Below are 18,059 nucleotides of genomic sequence, written 5' to 3'. Positions count from 1 at the left end.
TAGCGAATAATTGAAACAATTCAAATTTATTGCTCTAGCGAGTGGAAATAAAACATTTAATCCGCGAAAGTAAACGTAATTTAAACATTTAGGTAGTAAAAAGTGGAAGTAGCTGCTGAAAGTGAAGGTGCATGGGGGGAAATCACAGTTCAGTGGAATGGAATTGTTTAAAAATCAGTATATCAAAAGGAAAGATGCCAAAACAATAATTTTCACGAGATAGGTCTACCATTTTCTCTGACTGAAAAACTCTTTCAAGTCGGGAGGAGATAATGGAGTGTGCAGGAAATACATCTTTGATTTAAAACACATGTTTCTATTTAAAATAACGCACATTATCTTAAAAAAATTTAGAGATGGGCACCCCCACATTATCCAATAAACACACCAAAATAGTCAGAAAATACCGGATAGAAGCAAATTACTGCGGATGCTGGAATCTGAAACTAAAAGAGAATCTCAGCAGGTCTGGCAGCATCTGTAAGGAGATTTGACAAAGTGAGAATTGACAAAGGATCATCTGGACTCAAAACTTCAGCTCTTTTCTCTTCTAACCGATGCTGCCAGACCTGTTGAGATTTTCCAGCAATTCGCCTTTTAGTCAGAAAATGCGTTTGCAGAGCAATTGAATCTTGTAGCCAAGGGGGTCGTCACATGCTTACAGCATGCAAATTATGACTGGTGTTACAAACATTTTCTTAATTTATTTCAAAATTTCCACCAGGGTTCCTGGCTTAGGTCACTCTCTATGCAGAATCTGCACATTCTCCCCATGTCTGTGTGGGTTTCCTCTGGGTGCTCCAGTTTCCTCCCACAGTCCAAAAGATGTGCTGGTTAGCTGTAGTAGTTAGGCTAAATTCTCCCTCAGTGTGCCAGAGTGCGACGACTAGGGCATTTTCACAATAGCTTCATTGCAGTGTTAATGTAAGCCTTGTGACATTAATAAATAAACTTTAAAACTTAAACTTATGAAACATGCCTATAATCATAAGAACCCTGTCAAACAGAAGGAACGGTGAAACAAATTGTAAGTATCAAGTCTTCATTGAGCTATCAAGTAGGCTGTTCAACTGCAGTCAAATGCATCTCTATTAGAACCAAACATCAATGCATTGGCAACTGGTTTCAATTGGGTTTGAGAACTTATTTTTATCTTCCCGCATTGTAATCATATGTAGAGTTCAGTAAATTGCTGTATGTTAATGTGCCCAATGCAGACAAAATTTTCAAGAATATGATTAGAATCATAGAATCCTTACAGTGCAGAAGGAGGTCGTTTGGCCCATCGAGCCTGCACCAACAATCATCCCATCCAGGCCCTAACCCATTAACCCCATCCTGCCATTCCCCACTGACACTAAGGATCAATTTAACTTGGTCAGTCCATCTGACCTGCACATCTTTGGAGTGTGGGAGGAAACCCTCCCAGGAAACCAATCCAGACACGGGGAGAACGTGCAAACTCCACGCAGTCACCTAAGGCCAGAATTGAACCAGAGTCTCCAGGGCTGTGAGGTAGCAGTGCTAACGACTGTACTATCATGCTGCCCGTAGGAGTGCTTAATGGGGTTTGGCTTTCATGTCAAAAATACTTACCATTCCTTCTGGTGCTGCCACAAAGAGCCATCTGAAACAGAGCAACAAAAATGCATTCTCACTGCAAGAGAATCAGACAACAGAGTAACTCCATTCAAGTGAGAAATTAATTCATTCACCGTGAGTTTGATACCAGATTAACTTGTCTGTTTATTTGGATGTTCGGGTGGATCTACACCCAAAACTAATAAGCAGCAGTAGGTGCTGGTGGTAGGGACAATTAGTGAAAGACTACCACACCTACCCTCTCCTTATAACACTCTGGTTAGCTTCATAAACTTTCTGTATTCAATTTAACAACTGCATGTGAGTCAGTTGCATATGTTACAGCTGGGCTACTAAAGTCCCTTCTTATTTTGTAATTTGCTGTTTGTTTGTACTTTTCCAAACCTCAAAAATTCAAATAAAATTTTCTCTTTAATTTTACTCAGTTAAGTTGGGTTTTGGTGCAAAGCATAATAAACCGGTCGATAGACATAATTTTATATATACTGTACCAATTACATATAATTGGTCAAAGGATATGCAATTCTTCTAATCACATTCAGATGTCTTATTACATTGCAGTTTAACAGCTTCAAGTTGCAATATGAATCAGATTCAGGAATCCTGGCCAGATTTTCCGAATTCTTCCACTTCAGAGTACATTAAATATTCAAATATTTCAGGTCTTATGTTTTGGGGTCAGCTGTTTGTCCGCTAAACCTTCAGTTGATAACGTGAGAAATGCGGAACATTCTTTGGGCACATGATCAGATCATCAACAATCTGCCCTGGTCCCTCCATGCTGATGCTATAGTTAAGAAAGCCCATCGATGTCTCTACTTTCTCAGGAAGCTAAGGAAATTTGACATGTCAGCTACGACACACAACAATTTTTACAGATGTGCCACAGAAAACTTCCTTTCCAGTTGTATCACAGCCTGGTGTGGCTCCTACTCTGACCAAGACCGCTAGAAACTACAGAGGTTGTGAACGTAGCCCAGTCCATCACGCAAACCAGCCTCCCATCCATTGATTGCATTTACAGTTCCCACTGCCTCGGAAAAGCAGCCAGCATAATCAAGTCACGTACCCTGGACATACTCCCTTCCACCTTCTTCCATCGGGAGAAAGATACAGAAGTCTGAGAACAAATTCCAACCAACCCAAGAGCAGCTTCTCCTCTGCCGCCTTCAATCAGACTTTTGAATGGCCTTATCACATAGTAAGCTGACTTTCCTCCACCCACTAGCTGACACGATATTCTGCTTTCTCTCCCTTCCTTCTTCCGTATGTGCTCAATGAATGGTATGCTTTGTCTGTACAGCGTGTAAGAAACAATACTTTTCACTGTATCCTAATACATATGACAATAATAAACCAAACCAAACCAAATCAAAAATAGTAGTGGGAGTTCTGGCAAGGAATAACAATTCTAACTGCAGACATAAAGTCAAAATGGAGTGTTTTTCAAGTCAGTAATTCTTTGGCATTGCAGAAAATTACCAAGTTTGACCTACTGAAGTAGCATTTCCATTTCTCGCTAGTGATTACTTAATTGAATCTTCTTGTCTAAAGCCCACAAACAGATCACGCACAAGAGGCCTGTATCTCAAGTTCTTTTTATTCACTTGTGGGACAGGGGCGTCGCAGGCTGGCCGGTTACAATTGAACTGAATGGCTTGCAGGGCCATTCAGAGGGCAGTTGAGAGTCAACCACATTGCTGTGATTCTGGAGTCACAGGTATTTGAGGCTCTCAGTTGTAGTTCAGTAAAAAAGACACAAGTTCAGCTTCTTCATAGATTACCTTTATTTCTGTGATGCAACTCCGCATACAATTCACCTTCAACACACAGTGACACCTGTAACCCTTTTATTCAGTGACTTCTATTGAATAATTGACATCAAATTAGGACTTAATTGGAAGGTCTGTTAACCCATTCCGAACAACATGTAGACCAGACCAGGTAAGGATGGCAGATTTCCTTTCCTAAAGGACATCAGGGAACCAGATGGGTTTTTCCGACAATTGACAATGGTTTCATGGTCACCAGTAGATTCTTAATTCCAGATTTTTTTTTAATTGAATTCAAATTCCACCATCTGCTATGGGGGGATTTGAACCCAGGTCCCCACAACATCAGCTGAGTTTCTGGATTGATAGTCTAGTTATAATACCACTAGGCCATCGCCTCCCCAAGTGTTAGATAGCATGATGTTGGGCGTGTTCTTACCGGCCTTTCATGCCATGCTTCTGCTGCAGAGAGGTCAGAGAACTTGGAAGTGAGCCAATCTCCGTTCACAATGGTGGGATGGAAAAACTTCGCCAGCACGAACAGTGGTAACATTCCAGCTGTAGTTTCTGTTCTTTCAGATATTTAAAATGGCCATGTTTCTGCAAACTCCATGGCAATTGGAACTGAAATGAAATAGGGATATACCAATGCAACTCAGATCTCCAAGTTGTCATCTTACTGCTGACTAGTTCATTAATAGAGTGAAATCCACTAAATTAATATTTTTGTTTAATGATTAGTTCATTTTTATCAATCCCAAAAACATGTTTTCAAATCTCACCATGGCAGCTGGGAAAGATAAACTCAATCAATAAAATACAATCTGGAACAAAAAGCTAATAGAACATAGAACATAGAACATTACAGCGCAGAACAGGCCCTTCGGCCCACGATGTTGCGCCGACCAGTTAAAAAGCAATGACCCTCTAACCTAAACCAAACCCTTTCCATCCATAAACCTATCCACGGATCTCTTAAACGCCCCCAAACTAGGCGCATTTACAACTGCAGCAGGCAGGGCATTCCAATCCCTCACCACCCTCTGGGTAAAGAACCCACCCCTGACATCCGTCCTATAACTACCACCCCTTAACTTAAAGCTATGCCCCCTCGTGCTAGCTTTCTCCATGAGGAGAAATATCCATGATGGTGGCCATTTGGCTCACTATTGTCCATGAGGAGGGAAATCTCCTATCCACCCTCCATCTAGGCCCTGTGTGATTCCAGACCCACTGAAACATGCTTGATTCTTAACTGCTCTCTGAAATGACCGAGAAAGCCAATCTGTTGTGTAAAGTTGACCAAGGGTGAGAAATTAATTGGTTTACTATAAGATCTTCAGTAGGTCTTACACATCATGCTTGTAGCTATACTAGCATGAACTCCTGCACACTAATGACATGCCATTTCCTGTGTAAAAAGTTAAAGTTAATTTATTTGTCATGAGTAGCCTCACATTAACATTGCAATGAAGTTACTCTGAAAATCTCCTGCACCTGTTCGGGTACACTGAGGGAGAATTTACCATGGCTGATGCACTCTAACCAGCACATCCTTCTGATTGTGGGAGGAAACTGGAGCGCCTGGAGGAAACCCATGCAGACATGGGGAGAAAGTGCACAGTCCAACAGACAGCGACCCAAGCTGGGAATTGAATATGGCTGTCTGGTGCTGTGAGGCAGCAGTGCTAGTCACAGTGTCACTGTGCTGCCCTACAAGTCATGGCAATACACGCATGACCGCACATTCTACAAGTTGCATTCAAGAAGGTGGCTCATCAACTTCTCAAGGGAAGTTATGAATGGACAATAAATGCTGACTTTACTGACATCATCCACATCCTGAGACTGAATTGAAGAAAGCTCCTTGCAAAGAGACTTGTTCACCCTGTGCACTTCTCTCTGGCAGGAATGAATGAAATGCATTCAGCTTTCTTAGAAATACAGAGCCTCGTGTCCTTTTCTATGTAGCAGTGGATGACAAACTGGAGAATATTGCAAATATTGCCCGTTCCTGGAAGGAAGGGTGGGGGCAGCGGGGAGGGGTCGGGGTGGGGGGGGGCACAACATCCTATGGTCTCAGTCACCTTCACAGCCACTGCCAGCCTCACCTTTCTTTGAGGTAGCAGTTCTGCCAGTCGCAGATGGCAGATTTCAGTGAGAATGTCCATTGTGATGCACTTACAGTCGACATACTCTTTCTCGTTGAGGTGGAGGTTGGTAAACTGCTCCCTGAATATTCTCCCCCTGAGGGCCCTTCTCCCTGCCCCTTCCCTTCCTCCCACCTCCAGCAGCTTGCTCTGTTCTGTGTTGTTGCTACTCATTCTCCTAATCCTGCTGTAGCCCATTGGTGTTGCATATAACTGCACACATTAGAGCAAGTAATTTGTGCAAAAAACAAAGTCCTTGAAAGCGTGACACCCTTTAGTTTGGAAACCACCAATCACTTCTACAGACTCAGCAACAGTTGTATAATTAATCAATTCCACAAACATCCGCTCCCTCCACTCAGGTGATGAATGGCCAAACTCCGAAAGCTTGTGAGTTTACTATCAAATAAATTGGTTGGATTTTAACCTGGTGTTATGAGATTTCTTGCTGAATACATGCTTACTGTTGTGAGAAGGCTTTAGCTGGAGCTTTGAGCTCCACAATGGCTGCGCTAATATCAAGTCATCATTGAGTGCTGATTGTGAAATTACCTGCCTATGCTTCAAAGTTCAGGTGGACACTTCATGCACACTCATTAATGCTCTCATCAAAATCGCATTAGTATGGCTATCTTGAGAGATATGATCACATGCTGTAGATGTCGTTTTGGAGGCAAACTGTGTTCATAGCACTGGGCACTGAAACACAGAATTTCATGGCCACCCTGTTTATTTCTCAAAATGTAAGGTTGGTTCAACTGTTCACTAAGGTCCCACATGCCTTTTTGCCCTCACTGCTCCACTATCAATTCAGATTTTCAGCATGTTATTTCACACACAAAAAAAATCTATGAGCCAATAGGCACAGGAAAATGTCCAACAACATTGCCCCAAAATGCCTGACACTGGCAAGATTTTACCCAGGACTTTCCTACTCTTCACATTTGGTTTTACAGAGAGCCCAGGCAAGGAGTACTGAAGGAAATATGTGTTTCCAAAATAACATCTAATTGCATTAATAGGGAATAGCAAATGCTTATCCTATTTATAAATTCAAGTGTATCCTTAAACTGGTAACTGAACGTGACCTTCTGAGATGTGTGTCAGATGGTTAATATATCCCCAAATCACATATTGCAATTGTTAATATGCTTTCAGTTTTTTAACTGAAAATTCATGTTAGGTCCAGTGAGAAGCCAGATAAGATCAGGGACAATTTTAAGTCCACCTCAGTTATCTACAATAACTGTGAAAGTCTATAACAACAAATACTGGAAAGTTCCATTTTAATGCCGGGCTTCCCTCTTGAATAGCAACTGCTGCTATTGATCTTGTATTCTCTGAAACCTTCTATAAAAGTGTTTACTCAGCACTTGGAACCCCATAGCTGAAAATGCAGAGCAAGGGTCTGATATACTCCAGGTTACAGCAGTAGATTTTTTTTTCCGGTAACTATGGTATTATTATCAAGCAAGGAAGAATTGAGTCTGTTATTTATCACATCGTTAACCTTCAGGCATTTAAAATTACCCTGGGTCATGTAAGTGTAGCACTCTGAGCTGATCTCTTTCATGTCTGTCTCAACTCCAAACAGCTGGAATGTTATTTGTGTCCGCAGGTCACAGTTCAGAACATATTCCTTTGGTCTGCAGTACAGTGGCACAGTGGTTAGCACGGCTGCCTCACAGCACCAAGGGTCCAGGTTCAATTCCAGCCTCGGGTCACTGTCTGTGTGGAGTTTGCATTTTCTCCCCGTGTCTGAGTGGGTTTCCTTCAGGTGCTCTGGTTTCCTCCCGTAGTCCAAAGATGTGTGGGTTAGGTAGCATTGGCCATGCTAAATTGACCCTAGTGTCAGGGAGATTAGCAGAGTAAATGATGGTTACAGGAGTAGGGTCTGAGTGGGATTGTGGTCAGTAAAGACTTGATGGGCCAAATGGCCCATAGGGATTCTATAAGTCACATCATTTACTGACTAAACATTCATGAAATGTCTTGTATGAAACAGATTCTAACCTATTATTACCTGTGGAGTTGCAAGATTGTGCACTATGTAATACAGTTTATTGAGGGGTACAGATTTGATTTGTTATTGTCACATGTTTTGGGATAGAGTGAAAAGTATTGTTTCTCGCGCACGTGCTATATGGACAAGATAGTTCATAGCGTACATAGAGGAAAAGGAAAGAATAGGTGCAGAATATAGTGTTGCAGTTACATATAGAGTGAAGAGAAAGATTAGCTTAATATATGATCGGACCATTTAAAAGTCTGAAGGCAGCAGGGAAGATGTTCTTGAGTTGATTGGTACGTGCTATGACACTAAAGCCTGCTATTTCACTCCTCAAAAGCACGTCTCCTAAATATTCCACACAATGAATAGAGCTGTGAACAAGGAGGAAATTCTTCACCCAAAGGGTCATGAATCTGTGGAATTCCCTGCCCAGTGAAGCAGTTGAGGCTACCTTGTTGAATATTTTTAAAGCAAGGATAGATAAATTTTTGAACAGTAAAGGAATTAGGGTTATGGTGAGCAGGTGGGTAAGTTGATCTGAGTCCACGAAAAGATCAGCTATGATTTTATTAAATGGCGGAGCAGGCTGGAGGGACCAGACAGTCTACTCCTGCTCCGAATTCTTAAGTAACCAGGACATGATAAGAAGCTTAATCTTTGTCCAAAACATCATTGTCAGCAATTACTCAAAGAGCCACAGTTGTTTCTATTTATACATAACAGAACACAAAAGCACCTCAACATCAATCAATTTCAAGTCCAATCAAATTCGTAAGTTCATAAGTTATAGGAGCAGAATTAGGCCATTTGACCCATCGAGTCTGCTCCACCATTCGATCATGGCTGATATGCTCCTCATCCCCATTTTCCTGTCTTCTCCCTTTCAACCTATCACCAATTAAAAATCTAACTCCACCTTAATTTTACTCACTGTCCCAGCATCCACCACATTTTGGGGTAGTGAATTCCACAGATTCACAACCCTTTGGGAGAAGTAGTTTCTCCTCAACTCTGTTTTAAATTTGCTGGCCCTCATCCTAAGACTATGGCCTCTCGTCCTAGAATGCCCCAAAACAGGAAGCATCCGCTCCGCGTATACTTTATCCAGACCTTTTATCATCTTGCATACCTCAATTAGACCAAAAGAGAATAATACTTGCTCTACTGACCAATCATATACAAAGAGAAAGAAGACAAGAAGAATGAAATGAGGGAAGAATTTTCAGCCTGTCAGATATATTCCCTCCACATATTAAGCAAATCTATTTATTTAATATCCCCCAGTGCGCTTCTGCTAAATGTGCTCCTGGATCTCCCAGGTGCTTGTACCATGTTCCAGGTTTCTGTCTAAACAGTGCAATGCCCATGAATCTACCATGGGTGGTTCATTTTTCCAGACTCCACTTTCAGGCGTCCAATAGCCCAGAAACAAACTGGGTGGAATTTGAACATCTTGGTTTTGATTTATACCTGAGAATTTTTGTTTGCATTTCTAACAGGATTCTCATCCAAAAGGCAAAATGCTGCAGAAATCCAAACAGAAAATGTTGGCAAGTTTAGTTTATTTATGTGTCGCAAGTAGGCTTACATTAAGACTGTAATGAAGCTACTGTGTAAAATCCCTAGTTGTCACACTCCGGCACCTGTTCAGATAAACTGAGGGAGAATATAGCACAGCCAGTGCACCTAACCAGCATGTCTTTTGGACTGTGGGAGGAAACCGGAGCAACCAGAGGAAACTCACGCAGACACAGGGAGAACGTGCAGACTCCACACAGTGACCCAAGCTGTGAATTGGACCCGGTCTCTGGAGCTGTGAGGAAGCAGCGCTAACTAATGTGTCACAGTTAAGCACCTATAGAGAGAAGCAACATTAACTGAAGCCTGTTCTACTTTGCCAGGTTTTCACAGCCCCCTTCTCCAACATAACTGGCCTACTTTACCTATTCATATATTCCCTGGGTCTTTTATATATTTACTTTATTATGGCTCCTTTTAATTCACATTTATATCACTTCTTTCAGTTAACATTCTCTTGCCCCACATCAACTCTGCCCATTCCTTTAAATTGCCCATCTGCAATACTCTCTGGATCTGATAAAGGAAAATTAGAGAGAAATGGTGGTAACGTAGTTGTATTGTCCCTGGAGCCATAATCCGGGGACCCAGGGTAGTCGTCCGGGGACCTGAGTTCAAACCCCACCATAGCGGATTGTTGTAAAACCCATTTGGTTATTCATTTGGTTATTCTTTCATGGGACATGGGCGTTGCTGGCTGGCCAGCATTTATTGCTCATCCCTGGTTGTCCTTAGTGGGTAATTGAGAGTCAATCACATTGCTGTGATTCTGGAGTCACATGTAGGAAAGACCAGGTAAGGACAGCAGATTTCCTTCCCTAAAGGACATTATTAAACCAGATGGGTTTTTCTGCAATCAAAAATGGTTTCATGGTCATCAGTAGATTCTTAATTCCAGATTTTTTAAAAACTGATTTGAAATTCCACCATCTGCTATGGTGGGATTTGATCCCAGGTCCCCAGTACATTAACTGAGCTTTTGGATTTATAGTCTAACAATAATACCACCAAGGCATTGCTTCCCCTTACTCCTTATCCGGTCTACCTGTGACTCCAGACCCACAGCAATGTGGTTGACTCTCAACTGCCCTCCAAGGGCAGATGAGCGATAAATGCTGACCAGCCAGCGATGCCCATGTCCCATGAATGAATGCCCTCTGTAATGGCCCAGCTGGCAAGCCACTCAGTCCAAGGGCAATTAGGGAAGGGCAACAAATGCTGGTCTGGCCCACTTCCAATGAATGAAAAACGCAGCCAGAAATCTGCTTCCCCTGCAGATTATTAGCCAACTCAATTTTTATATATGGACAGCTTATTCCACATATCCACTACTATGCAACAACACTGCTTGCTGTAAGTGTAGATTTAGTGGTTCTATATGCTGGGGAAAACAGTGTACATGGATCTCTGAATTAGGAGAGGAAGCCTCGTGCTGATATTTAGTATGTGACAATTCTTCATTCAACTGTATATCTTGAGCTGAAATGCGTCTGCTTGTTTCATGACTTAGCCTCATTAAAACCTGAGAATCTAGTGCAAGGAATTTGTAGCTTTAGTGTCAGTTGCTTCCTTTTTTGCCTTGAACACCATTTGAAATAGAGGACTATGCAAATCAGCTCTTAAAATTGTAAAAGGCTTTGTTTTAGTATGTTTCAAGTACTTCCTCCAAATGTCTTGCTTTTACAAAAAAATTCTACATTTTTGAGCTTTCCAGCAGGCATCAGAACATTTTTTGATTTATTCATGGGACATCGGCATCGCCGGCTGCCCATCCCTAGTTACCCTTGGAGGGCAGTTGAGAGTTAACCACATTTCTGTGGAGTTACATGTCGGCCAGATCAAGTAAAGACAGCAGATTTCCTTCTGTAAAGAGCATTCATGAACCAGATGGATTTTTCCGACAATTGACAATGATTTTGTGGTCATTGGTAGATTCTTAATTCCAGATGTTTTTTATTGAATTCAAGTTCCACCATCTGCCACTGTGGGATTTGAACCTGGATCTCCAGGACATTAACTGAGTTGCTGGATTAATGGTTTAGCGATAATACCACTAAGCCATTGCCTCCTCTATATATATGTCCATGGCACATCTACTTGCCAGTGATTGAGGACAACTACCTCAGCATGTTCAATTAGTAGGAAGCCAGTTGCAACAAAGATCCTACAGCCTGTATACTGCTGATAGCTGGCAAAATTAACAGTGCCCACTATTATTATGTTTAAAATTCATTCTCAGTTAACAATGTCATAAAAGAATGAGTCCACGAGCCTACAGACAGCAATTCCACCCAGGCCCTATTCCCGAATCCCACAGTTTTCTTCATTCATTCGTGGGACTTGGGCGTTGCTGGCTGGCATATTTACCCTGCTAATCTCCTGATACTAAAGGACAAGTTAGCATGGCCAATCCACCTGACTGCAAATCTTTGGGAGGAAGCTGGAGCACCCAGAGGAAGCCCAAGCAGACACTGGAAGACTGTGCAAACACCACACAGTCACCCAAGGAACTGAACCCAGGTCCCTGACGCTGTGAGGCAGCAGTGCTAACTACTGTGCCACCGTGCCATCCTATGTCCTACTGGTTAATATATTACCCACAAGGTGCCTTGTCTATCTTTTCCCTGGTGCTGAAGGTAGTGCTGGCACAAATGAACCATAACACATCGGTCACTGTCCCATGCATCAAACTCACAACCATCTCGAACTGGAGACCAGGTCAGGTGCTGCGTCTTACCCAGTGACTCCGTTACATGCATTTATGTTGTGGCTTCCATTCTTTCATTCTCAGTCACCACTTTGCCATCTATGCCATGTTTGCAAAGGATGAAAACTTCTTAAAATTACTTTTGTCTCCACTTGGATGTATTTACACTAAAAGTGGCCAAACCCCTTCAAATTTGAGATTCAAGATTTTGTGATTCCAAGCCCCAAGCAATTGATGAAGCTCCCTAAGATATAAGAGGTAGAAACAGTGGTACGCCATTTGGCCCATGAGTCTGCTCCACTATCCAATGAGATAATGATTGATCTAATAATATCCTGAACTCCACTTTCCTGCCTTATCCATGTAACCTTTGGTTCCTTTACTGATTAAAAATCTGTCTATCTCAGCCTTGAAAATACTTAACATCCTTTAATAATACTTAATGAGCTCACATCAGAACAACATTGCTGGTGATTCTCTGGTTGGTAGCTGGTGCAATCGGTTGCCTGCCACTTGAGGTGGGGTTTAGTTTTGTCTATCTCACATCTGGCCCCTCCACCCTCCTTCAGGCAAACACCTTGTTGAAGTGGTCAGTTTTCTTGGGCAGCAACATGGTCTGGATGTTGGGCAGGATGCCACTCTGAGCAGTGGCCAGCAGCTTGCTGAGTTCCTCATTGTTGCGGATGGTGAGCTGCAGGTGGCAGGGGATGAGGTGGGTCTTCTTGTTGTCTCGGGAAATGTTACCGGTCAGCTCGAGCATCTCAGCAGTCAGGTACTCAAGCACAGCCACCAGGTAGACGGGCACCACAATGCCCACCCACTCCGCGTTAGTGGCCCTTGTGCAACAATGGATGGATGGTGCCCACTGGGAACTGGAGACCAGTTCTCGAGGAGCGGGTCTTTGCCTTTGTGCATTCCTTGCCTCCAGTTTTACCACGGCCTGACATAACTTTACTGCTGAACAACCTTCCCCGACTAACCGCCGGAGAAATCTGCTGCTTGAGGTGGGTGAAGTGAGTATTATCTCATCGGACACTTTGGAGCAATCGCCCAGAGGAGAGTTGTACACCATACTTACCATGTTTGCACAGTGCCAGGGACCTGGGTTCAATTCCAGCCTTGGGTGACTATCCGTGTGGAGCCTGGTTTCCTCCTGACTTCAAAGATGCCCGGGCTTGCGATTTAGCCGTGCTAAATGCCCCTTAGTGTCAGTGAGTTTAACAGCGTAAATACATGAGATTGTGGGGATAGGGCCTGGGTAAGGTTGTTATCAGTGCAGGCTCGATGGGCCTAAAGGCCTCCTTCTGCACTGTAGAGATTCTAAGATTCTATTCTATGAAGAGGGAACTCAGTTCAATGTCTCAGTGCCTGGAAAATGATTTGGTAACAAACGGGCTGATAAAAATAGCCTTTCCATTATGGTGCACATCAGTGGATGTGAACCTTTACTTATCTTGCTGCAACCTCCCAGGCTCAGTTAGATACACCATTATTGACCACCAGATCCTGAATGTGTTTGACTGTATAGTTGCATATTTAAATTATTTTTAGGAGCTAGCCACACAACAGCTGATAAAACCTGATGATTATTCTGTCGCCTTGCTTGCTTATTCCAGTCTTGCTTCCCATCCATTGACTCTGTCTACACTTCCTGCTGCTTGGGCAAAGCAGCCAGCGTAATTAAGGGCCCTACGCACCCCGGACATTCTCTCTCCCATCTTCTTCCTCGGGAAAAGGATACAAAGTCTGAGGTCACGTACCAACCGACTCAAGAGCAGCTTCTTCCCTGCTGCGGTCAGACTTTTGAATGGACCTACCTTGCATTAAGTTGACCTTGCTCTCCACCGTAGCTATGACTGTAACACTACATTCTGCACTCTCTCATTTCCTTCTCTATGAACAGTATGTTTTATCTATATAGTGCGCAAAAAACAATGCTTTTCACTGTATCCCAGTATGTGACAATAATAAATCAAATCAAATAAAAATCAAAGCTTTGCTAAAACACACCCTTGTTCTGCGACCATAGCGCAAATTAAAATAAATTGTCCAAATTTACATTGCAGTCAACTTTTAGGGTTTAAAAATAAAGTTAAAGGAGCTTTCCTGAGGAAGTGCTGAGGCAGTGGAACTAAACGTTTGCTGACTCGAATGACTCTGCTGCAGAATTCCCAGAGTCAGACCATTTGTACAGTTATTGTCCATCAGAGATTGAATGTATTTACCTGTTGGATGTTACAATACCTGGAGCTTCCAACATAAATTCACAGCCAGGGCCCAGTATAACATTCACTCAAACCTGAGAGGCCCAGCGTCTGACTTTTCTTCAGGTCAAATCCTAACCTGAGGATTAACACTCCATTTTTTTAGCAATATGGCAAAGCAAAGGGGCAGCACGGTGGCACAGTGGTTAGCACTGCTGCCTCACAGCGCCAGGGACCACGTTCTCCCCAGTGTCTGTGTGGATTTCCTCCCACAGTCTGAAAGATGTGTTGGTTCGTGCATTGTTCATGTCAAATTCTCTCTCAGTGCACCCAAACAGGCGCTGGAGAGTGGTGACTAGAGGAATTTCACAATAACTTCATTGCAGTGTTAATGTAAGACTTATTTGTGACTAATAAATAAACTTTGCTTTTGAAGCAAAGCAAGTGTAAAAGCCACATCAATTAAATCACAGTATAGTTACACCTTAAAATGCAAAAAGTAAGTATTAAATAGAATTTTAATAAAATAAGGTTAAAAGAATAGCAAAGGACCAGAGTTTGACACAACACTAATAATTGGAAGCAATTCTTTACTATTTGGCAACACAGCGGCACAGTGGTTTGCACTGCTGCCTCACAGTGCCAGGGACCAGGGTTCAATTCCACCTGTGGGTCACTATCTGTGTGGAGTCTGCACATTCTCCCCGTGTCTGCATGGGTTTCCTCAGGGTGCTCCGTTTCCTCCCTCGGTCCAAAGATGTACAGGTTATGTGGATTGGTGAAGTTAAATTGCCCCTAGATTTCCCGAGATGCGTACGTTAGTAGGGTAAGGAGGGGGTAAACATGTTGTGTTATGGGACTAGGGCTTGGGTCTGTGCCGAGTTTGGACCTTCTCTCCGTGTCTGTACGGGTTTCCTCCGGGTACTCTGGTTTCCTCCCACAGTCTCAAAGAAGTGCTGGTTAGGTGCATTGGTCATGTTAAATTCTACCCATGTGTACCCGAACAGGCACCGGAGCATGGCAACTCGGGGATTTTCACAGTAACTTCATTGCAGTGTTAATGTAAGCCAACTTGTGACATTAATAAGTAAACTTGAACTTAAAAAACTTATGGTGAGAATCTGAATTCGGATGTTCAGCTGATTCACATCACAATTTCAGCATTATCCCTTCCCATTATGTTAGGACCTGTTCATGCAACAACAGTTAGTTAAGCACAATCATGACGTCGGCAGTTAACTTGCTTCCTTACAGGCGATGCTGCGTTCTACTCTGCAGGAACATTGCTCCATACAGATTCTTACATGTGGCTTAACAGGATATTAAAACTCATTCTCTGGCCAGGCAGGAAGCCAGAACCTTATGTTAGGATTCAATACATTTGTCCGTTATTATCGCAGGGAGGAACGAAGGGAAGGGACGAGGAAGGAAAACAATCAACCTAGATAAAACTCTAGTCCTGGGCTGGAGATAGCAAAAACAAATAAAAACGTTTCTGTCAAGACCCCAGTTCTTAGAATCCATTGTGTAATATGACAAGACCATCTCTTTTCTTGGCTCAGCTGTCACTGTGGGCTCTGCGTTGTCTCCCCCATACTGAACTAGCACAGAACTAAAGGGAGGTATTTGCATTCTATATGAAAAACAGACTTATTTTCAACTGCTCCACCCATTCAATCTCGCAGTTTCTATTTTTCCTTCAGTCAAGTAATAAATAGATATAATTCTATATTCCTTGAAGGCAGTAACATGAATTCTGTCAATTAACATATCTGGGAGCAACAGACGTCATGCCAACACAAATATTTCAAGTATTGTCCCCAGCTCCCAACTACAAGTTCAAAACTTCAAGGAGTATCATTTCTACTGTTTCACATTTAAAATAGTCCTGTACTATTATAAATGCCTTACTCTCCTAAGGCGGCGTTCACCATGCGTGCATACAGCATGACATAAGAAGTCCAAACATTGAATTGTTGAATATAAACAATCTTAAAATATCGTAGAATTCTTACACTGCAGAAGGAGGCCATTTGGCCCATCGAGCCTACACAAGCAACAATCCCACCCAGGCCCTATCCACGTAATCCCATGTATTTACCCTACTAATTCCCCCCAGCACTACGGGGCAATTAAGCATGGCCAATCCACATAACCTGTACATCTTTGGAGTGTGGGAGGAAACTGGAGAACCCAAGGGAAACCCACGCAAATATAGGGAAGATATGCAAACTCCGCACAGACAGCTAAGGCTGGAATCGAACCAGGTCCCTGGCACTGTGAGGCAGCAGGGCTGACCACTGTGCCACCATGCCAAGACAAAACCCCCTCCATATGCCATGTAAATTCATTAAATCATTTCAGCACAGAAAGAGGCCGTTCAGCCCATCTCAGTGATGCTAGCCCCCTCACTCTTTCCCCATAGTCTTGAGAATCTTTTCTTCTCGTGGCGAAAAACTGCAGCAGGCGACGGTGCAGAGGGACCTCGGGGTCCTTGTGCATGAGTCGCAAAAACCCAACTTGCAGGTGCAGCAGGTGGTCAGGAAGGCGAATGGGATGCTGGCCTTCATAGCGAGGGGGATTGAATATAAAAGTAGGGAGGTCTTGCTGCAGCTGTATAGGGCATTGGTGAGGCCGCAGCTGGAGTACTGTGTGCAGTTTTGGGCGCCGCACCTGCGCAAAGATATTTTGGCCTTGGAGGGAGTGCAGAGGAGGTTTACTAGGCTGATACCGGAGTTGAGGGGGTTGAGCTATGAGGAGAGGCTGAATAAACTAGGCTTGTACTCGTTGGAGTTTAGAAGAATGAGGGGAGATCTCATTGAGACGTATAAGATGATGAATGGGATGGATAAGATAGAGGTGGAGAGACTCTTCCCGCTCAAAAAAGACAGTAGGACTAGGGGGCACAGCCTCAAGATAAAGGGGGGGCGGTTTAGAATGGAGTTGAGGAGGAACTTCTTCACTCAAAGGGTGGTGAATCTCTGGAATTCTCTGCCCGTTGAAGTGGTGGAGGCTGCCTCGCTAAATATTTTTAAGACACGGGTTTATGGGTTTTTGATAAGAGAGGGGATTAAGGGTTATGGGGAGAGGGCGGGAAGGTGGAACTGAGCCACGGCAGATCAGCCATGATCTTATTGAATGGCGGGGCAGGCTCGAAGGGCTAGATGGCCTACTCCTGCTCCTATTTCTTATGTTCTTATGTTCTTTAAGTGTATATTTAACTTTCTTTTGAAAGTTACTATTGGATTGGCTTCCCTTACACTATCAGGCAGTACATTCCAAGTCATAATAACTCACTGAAACAGATAAATCCCCCCTTCTCACTTCTGTTCTTTTTCGATTACCTGAACTCTGTTTCCTCTGGTTACAAACCCTCGTGATGTGGCGATGCCGGCATTGGACTGGGGTAGACACAGTAAGAAGTCTCACAACTCCAGGTTAAAGTCCAACAGGTTTATTTGGTAACAAACTTTGCCTGAAAGCTAGTGACGTTTGCTACCAAATAAACCTGTTGGACTTTAACCTGGTATTGTGAGACGTCTTACTGTATAAACCCTCATATCAGGGGAAACAGTGGGGAAAATTGAATGTTGGTGATAAAGCTTCTATGCACTGACTGGATAACTGATGGGAATCTGCAGTCACCTTTCTCCTGGAGGTCCAATGCTATTCAGACATTGACCAGGTCTCCCATGAAATTAAGCCATTCCCAAGAACTTCCAGCCAATCAGAAACTGGAAACTTCCGGGCAGCAGAACCACCAGAAGCAATGGCCACTGCTGTCATTGCACCCAGGGCTTCACCAGTGATCATTGCTGGATCCCTGAGGTGAGGTGAGGTGAGTGTGGGTGGTGTCTCCATAGAAGGGAGGGAGTCCTTGTGTTTTGGTAGTAGATGGACCTTTTGGGAGCTAATGATATTCAGTGTGCTACCACCCCTCAGCACCATCCCTTCCCACCTCCAAACTCACCTGTGCACGGTGAGGGCATTAAATTCAGGGGAGGCAGCTGTGTAGTGGTATTATCATTGGACTGG

General features: G+C 43.3%; 1 pseudogene; it reads right to left on the bottom strand.

Annotated features, from left to right (window-relative positions):
• Nucleotides 1-12,385: 12,385 nt before the first annotated feature.
• LOC145359011 (histone H2A-like) lies at nucleotides 12,386-12,767 on the bottom strand (annotated as a pseudogene).
• Nucleotides 12,768-18,059: the final 5,292 nt, after the last annotated feature.

Source organism: Carcharhinus amblyrhynchos, chromosome 27, assembly GCF_965287045.1.
Source record: "Carcharhinus amblyrhynchos chromosome 27, sCarAmb.v2.hapA, whole genome shotgun sequence".
Lineage (NCBI taxonomy): Eukaryota > Metazoa > Chordata > Chondrichthyes > Carcharhiniformes > Carcharhinidae > Carcharhinus > Carcharhinus amblyrhynchos.
Note: the sequence above shows the minus strand (reverse complement) of the source record. Positions and strands in the feature narration are given on the sequence as shown.